Below are 11,972 nucleotides of genomic sequence, written 5' to 3' on the forward strand. Positions count from 1 at the left end.
GGCAAAGAGTGGTATAAATAGAGCTGAGCTGCGCCAGATGGTAGGCCTACATCTGGAGCCCTGTTCTATCAGAGCGCTAACTCAGGCCATGTGGAGCTAGTTTGCTAAATAACTAATTGCCTAGCATAACAGCAGGCTAAATGAGTGTGTCTGTATGGCAATTATGTAACACCTCAGGAGCCTGTCACAGTGCTCAGGACATGAGCGAACCCAAACGACAGCATGCGGTGTGCGCTACAATTTATACGATTAGAATATTGTCATTTATCATTATACAATGAAATATATTTAACCGATTAGCATCTGTAACCAAAAGGAAGCTATCTAGAGATCTACGTAATAATAATAATAATAATAATAATAATAATAATAATAATAATAATAATAATAATAATAATAATAATAATAATTATCATTATTAGAATGTTATGTGTCAATAACCTCTTTTTGCAGTCTTTGCTGTAAATACAACACAAATAAAAGAATGTAACACACTGTTGGGAAGGAGTTGCAAGGCCATACTGTGTGGTAATTCTTTTAAATCTTGCAGGGATTATCCTCATACTAATTCCTTCGTGTTCTTTTTGATCAGCGCTATAGGGAGGGGGGTGTTTCATCCATTTTAATTTCTATATATAAAATGCTATCACTGCGCTGTTGTGTGTGTGTGCGTGTGTGTTTGCCTGTGCATATGTGTGTGGGCTTAGTAACTTGTTGTATACAAACCTATACACCTAGGATAACACATATTTTAACCTCATATATTTAAACATTGTTTTCAAACAAGTCATCATGAATCAGAGGAAAGGACTATCATAACATATCAAGGCAAGCCTCATAGGAGGAAGATTATAAACATTCCCTCCTGTATCACATGGAAACATTGCTTTGAAAATGCCTCGCTTATTCAAATGATTTCCAACTACATAGTCCATCAAATATCCAGAAGATTTCCATATCTACATAGACATACTGAAAAACATTGATACATTGACATGAGGTCACGGATCCTACAGTATCCTACAGAGCGTTAAACTCTGAAACTATCTTGTGATAAAATATTCCTCATCTTAAGAGGCATTGCAGTCATGAGGCCTCATACAGGGCTTGAACATCCGGCATCACATCGCAATGATCGCCTCCCAGCTCAGGTGCATTGGAAGGATAGACATGTTGCTAATCACGTTTCTTTGGTCTTTGTTTGGCAATTAACCCTGAAACGATTTGTCATCAAGTCACGTTGTAGAGTTATATTTATGTTGATTTAGGGTATGACTCTACAACTACTCTTTTGAGTCCTCTCAATACAGCAGTGTCACCCCCAAAAAATCCCATGATGTCTTCTGATCTACGAGTCCTGTAGTGGAAGAAATTCTAACAAAACAAAAGACATGTTGATGTGACTCGGGCAATTCTACCCCGTCTCTGTGGGGAACAAAGCCACCGTGGTTGAGCCTGACAAGGAGGCAGTCAGGGCCCACTGTTGTAAATCAGTGGCCGTGAATCAGAGCATCGTGAACGGTCCACACGGTCCTGACTAATGGCATGCTGGCAGTGACAGCAGCCCTGCAGACATGAGCTGGAGGAAAACAGACACGCTGCAGAGGGAGATAAGAACAGGGTTTCTGTCCCAGCCAGTCGGGAGCGGAAGGGTAGGTAGCAAAGGGTCTGACTGAAATTGAGTAGATGGTTGACTGATGTTTAAACAAATGGATTGAGAGCTATATGGATAGAAGATAAATGGATGATACATGGATGGATCATTATGTGGATTTAAAGCTAGATATATGGAAGTATGGATGGATCAACATGTGGATTGAAAGCTGAATGGATGGATCATAATCCATAATAATTCAACTCAAGTTTTTTGTTTTTTTTACAAGTGGTGGGTAAAAAATTAATCTTGACGAAAACTGGTGGGGACGCGTCCCCAGCGGAATCAACGCCTATGGATGGATGGATGGATGGATCAACATGTGGATTAAAAGTTGAATGGATGGACGGATGGATGGATGTTTAGATGAAAGGATGCATGGATGTATTGAAAGAAAGAAAGAGGTCTGATGGATTGGATGGAGGGCTAGACCATGGAAGGAGTGAGAGCTGACGGGTAGAGTGATGAATGTCTAGGAACAGCACTGGCAACTAAAGGCCTAGTTAGAAATAAGGCATGACAAGATGCACTGAAACAACATTGAAAGTACCGTACTCACCTCTTCCTTGTCCAGCAGCAGGATCTGGCCGTCGGTGATCATGCAGAACTTGGGGTTCCACACCTCCTTCCTCTCGTCATAGGGGTGCCCATAGGCCATCCATTGTCCAGGATGAGCCCTCACGTCTAAAGCAACGGGCACAGAAAACAAGTCCCATCACAAGGACATAGAGCGACCACGGGGTGATGAGAACACATGCGCCTTCCAGGTCACGTCACAAAAGCACTTTGTTCAGGTGATAGAAAAAGCAGTTCCTCAGTGTAAAAAGAATTGCTCCTGTAGGGCGATGACTCCGACTCCCCAACTTCTTATTTCCCCTCCCTTCATGTCAATCCCGACGAACAGTGAATGAGAAAATAAAAAAATATCAAACAACTGAGGCAGCAGGTACAAGTGCAAATTGGATTCCGAGCCGAGATGACAAAGAGACACGGATTTCACGAGCAGCAATATGCTTCCCTCGCAAAACGAGGAATGTAATTCATCAACCATCACTCTACGTTGACTGTAGCTGCCTGACTACATCAATCAATACGGAGCGTACCACCGCGGAGCAGGCAGCGCCAAACACGCATCCCCAATGTGAAACACATAGTAATGTGCTTGGTGTTTTTCTCTTTTATAAAATGCTTTGCAAATCATCACAACAAAAGGTGGAACATAAGGATCTGCATATAGTGAGCCGCATATGGAAATCCTTTATTCTGTTATTTTAAGGTGCCAGTGCCATCGGCTCCCCTGTGAGTTGGGTTGTTAGTGTGTTGACGGGCTGGGAGGCTAACAGGGTGTATGTGGGTCAGAGTGTACCGTGGTACACCTCTCTCTCTCTCTCTCTCTCTCTCTCACTCTCACTCTCACTCTCTCTCGCTTTCTCTCTCTCTCTCACTCTCTCTCTCTCTCTCTCTCTCTCTCTCTCTCTCTCTATGTGGAGCAGCAGGGCTCCTGAATGGCGATGGTTGCCCTCAAAACCCACACACAAAAAACACCTGAAATGGGTAAAGTAGGGGAAAGCAAGTCCTCAGATTTCGTTTTGTACAATTACACGCTTTGCTTGTATAGTTTAAAATGTGTGTGGGTAGACTTTAATATAGAGGCCTTCCTGCCATAAGGATATGCTAATATTTAGTTACTAAGGGAATTATTTTAGCCAATCAAACTTAAGTTACAGTGAATTGTGTCATTAAAGCTAGGGTAGGCAATTTGGAAAAACCAGCAAGAGTAACCCAGTTTTTGAAAGCATCCAACTGAAAAAATCCCTCCCCTCCTCTCAGGCCTCCCTCCAAAATCACTCCCCCAAACCACATGACTAGCTCGTTAGCTTTAGCAATGGCTAATACTAGCGCGTTGAAAGAGTGTGCGGGCAGAAGGCACGCAGGTTGCTGGGGTAGGTAGGTAGACAGACAGGTGAAGAACATTTCACCAAATGTGACAAGAAAATGCTTCCAAATTGAAATGGCCTACCCCAGCTTTAACGAGCAGGTTGGGGCTATGCATCTTGCTCATGGGCGCCTACAGGAGACTGACACAGGGTATTAAACCAAGCACATTTTGGCTGAGAGTTGAACGCCCTAACCATTGCCATATCCTGCCCATATACTGTTTCCCTCAGTGGGGAATCCATCAGCGGCTCAACAATGATACTGTGCAGTTCTGCCTTGGCATTCCATGGTGCTGGCTAACTTTGAACGTTGAGTGTATTATAGATGTGAGGCAGCGCCTGCTACTACTCAAACGCTGTTCTCTGCTCTGCTGACAGAGGCTTCATGTCTCCTCTTGTGTGTTTACGCTCAACACACTCACATCAGATGCATGGACACGCACCAATGTAAACAGACATACGCACACAGATGCAAGCACCTGCAGACTCACACGTGCATGCTTATGTGTGTGCACACACACATACACACAGGCTTTACATGTGGAGAGGAAACATACGTGATCAGACTGATTATGTGACCATCTCACAGTTCGACTGTGGAAAAGAGTGGGCTGAAGCTTCGAGTGTTTGCGTGGAAACAGATTTCAAGGTTGAGAGCTGTTATTTTGAAGCGTATTGTGCCACAAACATTGGTAATGATGGAACGGTATAAATAGCCCTTCAGGTTTGTCTCTGTAACCAAGTAGATATCTCAGCCGGATAGTGCTGATGAATGTGTTGCAACTGCTGTGTGATTGGTCAGTGATAAATAATCAATATACGGCCATACAATGCACACAGCACTATTGCATGCATACATTATAGTTCATCAGAACACCTAAGGTCGCAGTAGTAAGCATCCTGAACCAGATGCTCTACCTGCTCATTCATACAAAAACAAGCACAGGGTTGCTGCTTATTAACTTATAAACAGAAAGTCGATCGCTTTATGGCATTTCCTCTTGGTCGTGTATTTATGAAATCCATTGAACGAGAAAGAGACTGCGTCGATAAATACTTTCCGTTTGTGTACGAGGACACATCTACGACGGATATGCATGTTTTCACGCCATTACTTGACGATAAACCCAATTCTAATTTGTAAACTCGCTCAGGCGCCCTAATCTCATCGGACAACAAGCGTTTCCACTTTGTTGGTGGGTTCGCTTCACTGGCACGACGTGCTGCCTTCATTCACTGGCGCGAGTGAGAGTGTGTGTGTGTGTGTGTGTGTCTGTGTGTGTGTGTGTGTGTGTATGAGTGTGTATGTGTGTGTATGTGTAGGGGGGGGGGGGGGGGGGGGGTGGATGTGTCAATTCAGTGATAGCAGGCTTGTGTTCTTTCTAACCTGACAGGCCTTCTCTGTTAGATTCTCCTCGTTAGTGAAATGACTGAATGGCATGTCTGTATTTTGGATTAATTAATATTGTGTAAATGCTAAATACTGTAGCGACATGTTCATTGTTCTGCAAGGGATGCTGGGGGGTTCAGACCTTCGCCAGTCGGACCTTTGGCACCCTAGATCATTTGCGGCAGCGTCAATGTGTGGGGTTAAAGGTGGTGTATTCGTGTTGTTGGCATGTCCGACACCACTAGTGAGATGTTTATGTTAATTGGTTAGGTGTGTTTCTTTGAGTTATGTATGTGGGTTCAATTAAAGGCAACTCTCGTAGCCGTGCGGGGTATGGGGCGCAAGAGTTGGACAACTGCCTAACCTGGGCCCCCGTCTCATCCGTCTCGTGCTGCTCGCCACAATACTATGCTTTCAGGTGTAGATCTATGGTTTTACTATCAATATAAATGATGGATTAAATTATGGATTGGAAATGGGGCATATCCCCCAACAATCATGTCTATGTGGCTATAAGACAATGAGGCATCTGGATGAATCTATCTGCCTCAACCTGGTCTGTTTTTTTATTTTCTGTTATACTTTAATATGTTTGTGCTGTATTTTAATACAGCTTCTGAACTAAATCACCAATTAGCGTACAACTCAAACATGTGTCCGCTCACTGGGTCTATTTCACAGCAGGTGAAATACAAATTCCTTCTGGGAACGCAACGACCGGTCCTATTCTGTTGCATACTGATGAAGAGAAACTTCTTATTAGGACACGTCATCCAGCAAAACATTTGATTTAATTTTAGAGCACGATCATGGGAAAGTACAGCAAAGTTACCAAGGATACATTCAGTGAGACAATGGGTAAACAAGATTCTTATAGGGAAGCGTTTCATTGTGGGCAGGGAATACAAAGGACAATTTAGGATTAGCTTGAGAGGCAAAGTTAATCTGCAATACACTATTAGGGAAGTGGAAATCTGCAAGTCTGCAAGTCTGGAAGCAAGGCCGCAACAGTTAAAGGAATCTACAGAACAAAGAAGCAAGTCGATTGGTATGGCCTTAGTATCAGACTTTGTGGCTACAGTGGGAATGCAAATGTGAATAGTAATTATATAAACAAGGTTAATATAATTTGTACATAATTGTACATATACATATCGCCATAAGAAGAAAAGACAATGCCAAATCAAAACCCGACAAACCCTTGCTGCTGATTCCTAGCTATCCTGCACTAGGATCTGGTGATACTATGGATGCTGGTCGTGCAGAATTCAAATCTAGCCCTTCAGTATTGATTGTCCTAACCTGTGATTGTTCCGAGCATCACTCCAGAGTCGCTTTGAATAAATGTGAATGCACGCAGAGTAATGAGAGTCATTGCCAACTATACACATTGTAAAGTTTATGGATTTACGGGTCTAATGCCCATAGACCATCTATCAGCATAATCAGCATATAAGTAAATCCAGCTCTGCTGAGTTGGTCTATTTGATCTCCCGAAACAACAAGCATACTTAATACACTTCATCTCCATCCCGAGGATCGGGGTCAGGGCTTAAACAAGGATCACTCGGTAAAGAAAAACAATGCTTTAGATAAACTGTGCATGCCGTATTCTTATTTTTTCAAGGTTTATATTCCTTTTGCACTTTTAAGCAAATTGGTGCTTTATGAAAAATGCAGACATTGCTATAGAACATAATATGTTTAAAAAGCGATTAATAATGTTTGTCCATAGTTGACATGTTTTTTCTATCGTTAATTTATTTGTCAGTGTATAAAGTCCTTAAAACTGATGCTTTTAAAAAGCTAGAGTTTGATCAGGCGTTTAGGGAATTCTCGAAATGTTGTTTCCATCTGTCAGTGTTAATGTTTTCTTAGTTGGTTCTGCAATTTTGCAATAAATCCACAAAGTAAAAAATATGCAGGCAGAATGGTAGCAAGGAAGCAATGGTGAATATACAAAGCATGGGGAGGCACTAAACCAAATAAAATAACCAGTAAGTACCAAAATAGTTATTTTGAATAGAAAATAAAATGTAATAATTGTGAGTAATTTAAAACTGAACTAACCTTTAACATGCCAGTCTACTTGTTTCACAGTTGGCTAATATTTAACAGAAAGTGAGTAAATCCAGGCGACGGGTGACTTTAAATAGCTTCAGTCGCGCTACTACTTCATGGCCTTTGGCGATTAGCTAAACGTGCTGGCCCGGCATTAGGTGGAAACACCTGACCTTTGGCTGGTCTGCAGTTTACCAAGCCTCTTTCCCCTCTAAAACAATCAGATTACAGCAAACACAGATTACAATCTGTTTTTCTCTAAACGATGTCATCCGCAAGTCCTCAACCAATTTTCTTGTTAACATTTTGGCGACGGATGCGAATGTAAGAGGGGGCTTAACCTAATCCTCTCTTCATAAGGAAGGGGGTCTACTCTATGCCCTCCCACCAACCCTGGTCCCCCCTTAGCCTGCTCCGAGTGGCGGTGTGGATTTAGCTGCAGTGTCTCACGGACAGCTCAGCTTCGAGGTGGTCACCCATATGGTGGGCCGTTGAGCCAGAGGGGAGGTAGAACAGAGCCGGCCTTGGATTGGGCTTCAGATGGTAGTGGCACTGCATTCATAGAGTGCTTTCTAACCACTTTCCACTCAAAGTGCTTAACAATTAGTGGCACACACATTCACCCATTCATACACACGTGCATCCACTTTTCAGACGGCATCATTGACCATGATTCAAGGCAGCAGCCCACTCATCTGTAAACAGTTGTGGGTAAGGTGTGTCACGCTTAGAGACACCCTCGTCCTTAGCTAGGAGGAGCCATTGATCGAACAAGCAACCTTCAGGTTGCAATGCGACCTGCTCTACCTCCTGTTTCACTGCCGCCCCAGCGAGATATCGACACTTTTATCTTTTACTTTGCTTTAAGATGTCTGCAGCCTAGCGTGGGGGCATCCTATAGACAAGGGCAATAAGTGACAACCCCTTCCTGCTCCCTAATGACGTGTGTCTCAATTCACTGTCGCTTCCGATAAAAGTGTCAGCTGAAAATTAAAGAGAGTGGTGAGAGGCTGGTAATAGAATAGCTGCCTACCCAGAAGCACTCCATACAGATGTCCAGGCTCCCACACCATCCCCACACTAGCACTGCAGGCAAGCTGCAAAATAATCCTGTGTAAACCCTGTCTGTTGCATCCAACTCCTCCCATATATCTATCTGTGGGCATCACACACTCCTCATTAGCATAAAAAACTAAACTACTCTATGCAAATAGGGCAGTCTCAAGTGCTGCAATGCCACTCACAACCTGCTCCCAGCAGTCACCAGGATGCACTGCAGGGCCATTTCCCAAGATGCACTGCAGGGCCATTTCCCAAGTGTTCACTGTGATGACAGGAATCCCAAAGAGGAGCTAGCCGTTTCATTATGTCCTGTGTGCTGATTCTAGTGCTAGTTTGATATGGTTAGTTTTGATTGCACATTACCATCATTGTTTAATTAGATATTAAAATTAAACGATGAGATGGAGGGGCGCAGACTTAACCTTTTGAAATGTGGAGGCTAATTAGGCAACTTTGCTCGAGGTAATGAGCGGTGTCACAGTCGCCACGGTGTCCTCAAGAGTTAGCGGAACCGCGATGGTCATTTGAAGGTCAGACAGATCATTATAATGTGATTATAGGAGTTCTGAAGGCTTATTACTTCCTCGTGTGTGGTGAACGACCACGAGTCAACTTTTAAAAGACCATTCCATACTTAAAGCACGATTTGGAGCTTGTCTTTATTTATGTGGACCCACAAGATACTATCACTCTTTTTTTTTCCATTTGGAAAAATAAAAATACACACACACACACACACACACACACACACACACACACACACACACACACACACACACACACACACACACACTCATCCAAGCACACCATACACACACAGATAAATTCCATGTACACACCTCGGACACACAGTTGGTGAACTTATTTAGCAATTACAACGCAGTGTCAGATAAATAGTGAACAAGCTATTTTTTTGGACAATCCCCCTCGGTGAAAAAGGACATTTGCAACGTGCAAGAGCCAGCCAGCAGCGGCGAGAAAGCATTATCTTTGAGCTGCTGTCTGTATGCGGAGCTCCTTCGGTGGGCACAGAGACAAATTGCGTTGGAGAAGCTATGAATTGACCCAAAACGGGGCAGTAAATCTGCGGTGGCTGGTTACTGTGATAGCAGAACAGGGTGTGAAGTTTACCAATAATTCAGTTGTTCAAACTAATGTACTGCTGAAGCCCTTAATCACAGCGACATTCCAGCATCCTGCTGAATCTATCTTTCCTTCCGGAGAGTTATGGTTCTATTTCTTTATTAATAAGTATACAGGGATTTAAGACCAACTTCCAATTGAAAAAAATGTCACGAGTGAACTTTGAAATATACCTATTTAGTAACTCTTTGATTATTTATTTGCTTGGTGGTCATGTATTCCAACTTTTTTTCTTATTCTTCAGTTTGCCGAGTATCTTTTTTATTGATCCCTGGGATGCAAAACATAATCAGTGGTTAAAATAATGTGCACATCAAGCCCCATGAAAAAGTGAGATGTGCAATGCAAACGCCTTAATTTTTCTTCTGTTGAAAACATTATAACATCCTACACAATCTATAATAGGATCTGTATTACATTCCTATTAAAGAGTTCTCTTCATTGAGTTAATTTAGATTTAATTATAGGTGGGCTTTGTTTTAATTGGTCTCAGAATCCTACTATGTCGTACCACAAATAGACTAACTGAGAGAATAATTGACCAACAAATTTGTAATATGTTTTGTATTCGCCTAATGATATTAATCAACATTCCAATTAACTAGGGACAGAAAAGGGTTCCACTAAATCATCACTCACACACACAACCTATGCATTGATCGTCTCTCTTTAGTTATCCTGTCTCACCAACACGGCGATCAGCCCCAGATGACCACAACATGACCTCATCCTATGGATTGTTTGAATCAAACACCTGACACTTTTGGTAGATAAGTATTCAAGAGCCTGAACTCAAATGAAGAGAGAGGTTAAGGTTAGGGTTAGGGTTAGGGAGAGAGAGAGAGAGAGAGAGAGAGAGAGAGAGAAAGAGAGGGAGAAAGAGAGAGAGAGAGAGAGAGCGAGAGAGAGCGATAGAGAGACACAGTGCTACAGAGTGAAGAGAGCGACAGAGAGACAGATACTGCATTTCGTTGTAACACCCTGCAGGATCATCTTCATCACCAAGGGCAACCATAAACCTCCATAGGCAGTATCTAAGAAACAAGATTGGCTCAAGTGATATTAAACTGACCAATCCAAACACAGAGGGCCTATTACCAGGGAACAGGGTTGTGCAATGAATGTATATTTGACATTTTTTCCATAGCGCTCTGTATTGAAAACCAAATAACCTTTTGAGAGCCGCTCTGCTGGAAGCACAGACCTGTAGGAACGTGTCGTTTCAGCGATCAGTCCGTCCAAGTCAGAACCAGATGCAGTCCACGCGTGCGGGGCAGACGTATACACTTCCACACAAGTGGCTGCACACACTTCCACACAATTGCTGACACACACACACACACACAGATAGACACAAACACGGAAACAGACATACACACACAGACACAGACAAATACACATAAACAGACACACACACAGAAACACAGACACACACACAGAAACACACACACACACAGACACAGACACACACACATAAGCATGAACACACTTTGAAATTTGGATTCCCGCTTAAGCAGCACCACAGTGGTGAGCATTGCTGCGTGTGTATGTAGGTCAGAAAAACTATGTGGACCAAATATACAACATTGATTTCTCATTTTTTAGGAAAAATAAATCCTGATGTTTGGCTGCAGCAGCGCAGGTTGCATGCTGCCTCCTCCTACAACTCACAGCACTTCACTTCACACACTGTACTTCTGACTACACTTCACATGGTCGCTCTCTCCGCCTGAGCCTCCAAAACACTATTATTACCTGCTGCTTTCGCCAATACAGGAGACGTAACAACCACAAGGGACCAACCACAGCTGGGAAACGGATGGGTAAAAACAAAACAACAAGAGAAACAAGAAATAGAAAAATATGATTTTGGTGAGATGGAGAGAGAGACAGAGAGACAGAGAGAGAGAGAGAGAGAGAGAGAGAGAGAGAGAGAGATGGAAGAAAACAAAACATGTTTTCTTACCTGACAAGGAGTCAGAAGACCCACTGCCATGCCTCTGCATCTTGACCGTGGGAGGTCTCTCTACTGATGTGTGTTTGTGTGTGTGTGTGTGTGTGTGTTTGTGTGTGTGTGTAGAAACGCTGGAGGAGAGACACAGCGCGCTTGGCTGTGTATGTATGTGTGATGGATGACGGAGCCCCTGCGTCGCGCCACTACGGAGTAAAAGTGAGCAGGCGAAGGAGCGAGCGAGAGTCACACACAGGAGAGAGAGAGAGAGAGAGAGAGAGTCACACACAGGAGAGAGAGAGTGAGCGAGAGAGAGAGAGTGTCACGGACAGGAGAGAGAGAGTGAGGGTTACATATGGGAGAGGAAAGAATGAGAAACCAGTGTTCTTCTCACACACTCCACCTTTCCCTTCTCATCATGGTTGAGTGTGTTCATAATACATCATTTATATGCAGATACATATTGATGTAGTAGTGTGTATCTGAGAACCCAACGTGTTCACTCAGTTGGTCCAGCGGATGGGGGGGGGGGGGGGGGGGGGGGGGGGGGTTCTGGGCGGGGCTTGGAGACATTGAGGGAGGGGAAGGGGAGGAGGAGGAAGGAGGAGTAGGAGGCAGGAGGAGGAGGAGGAAGAGATGAAAAGCAATCAGCTTTAATGCAGTCGTACAGTCCAAGGCGCCGGGCCATTACTCTCGCTCTGCTGTCGTCCACGTAACCTTGCAGCTCCGGCTGCATGCTGCATGGCCCATAGGGGCTGGGGGGGGGGGCTCTCT

The sequence above is a fragment of the Pollachius pollachius genome (assembly GCF_949987615.1).
Source record: "Pollachius pollachius genome assembly, chromosome: 4".
Lineage (NCBI taxonomy): Eukaryota > Metazoa > Chordata > Actinopteri > Gadiformes > Gadidae > Pollachius > Pollachius pollachius.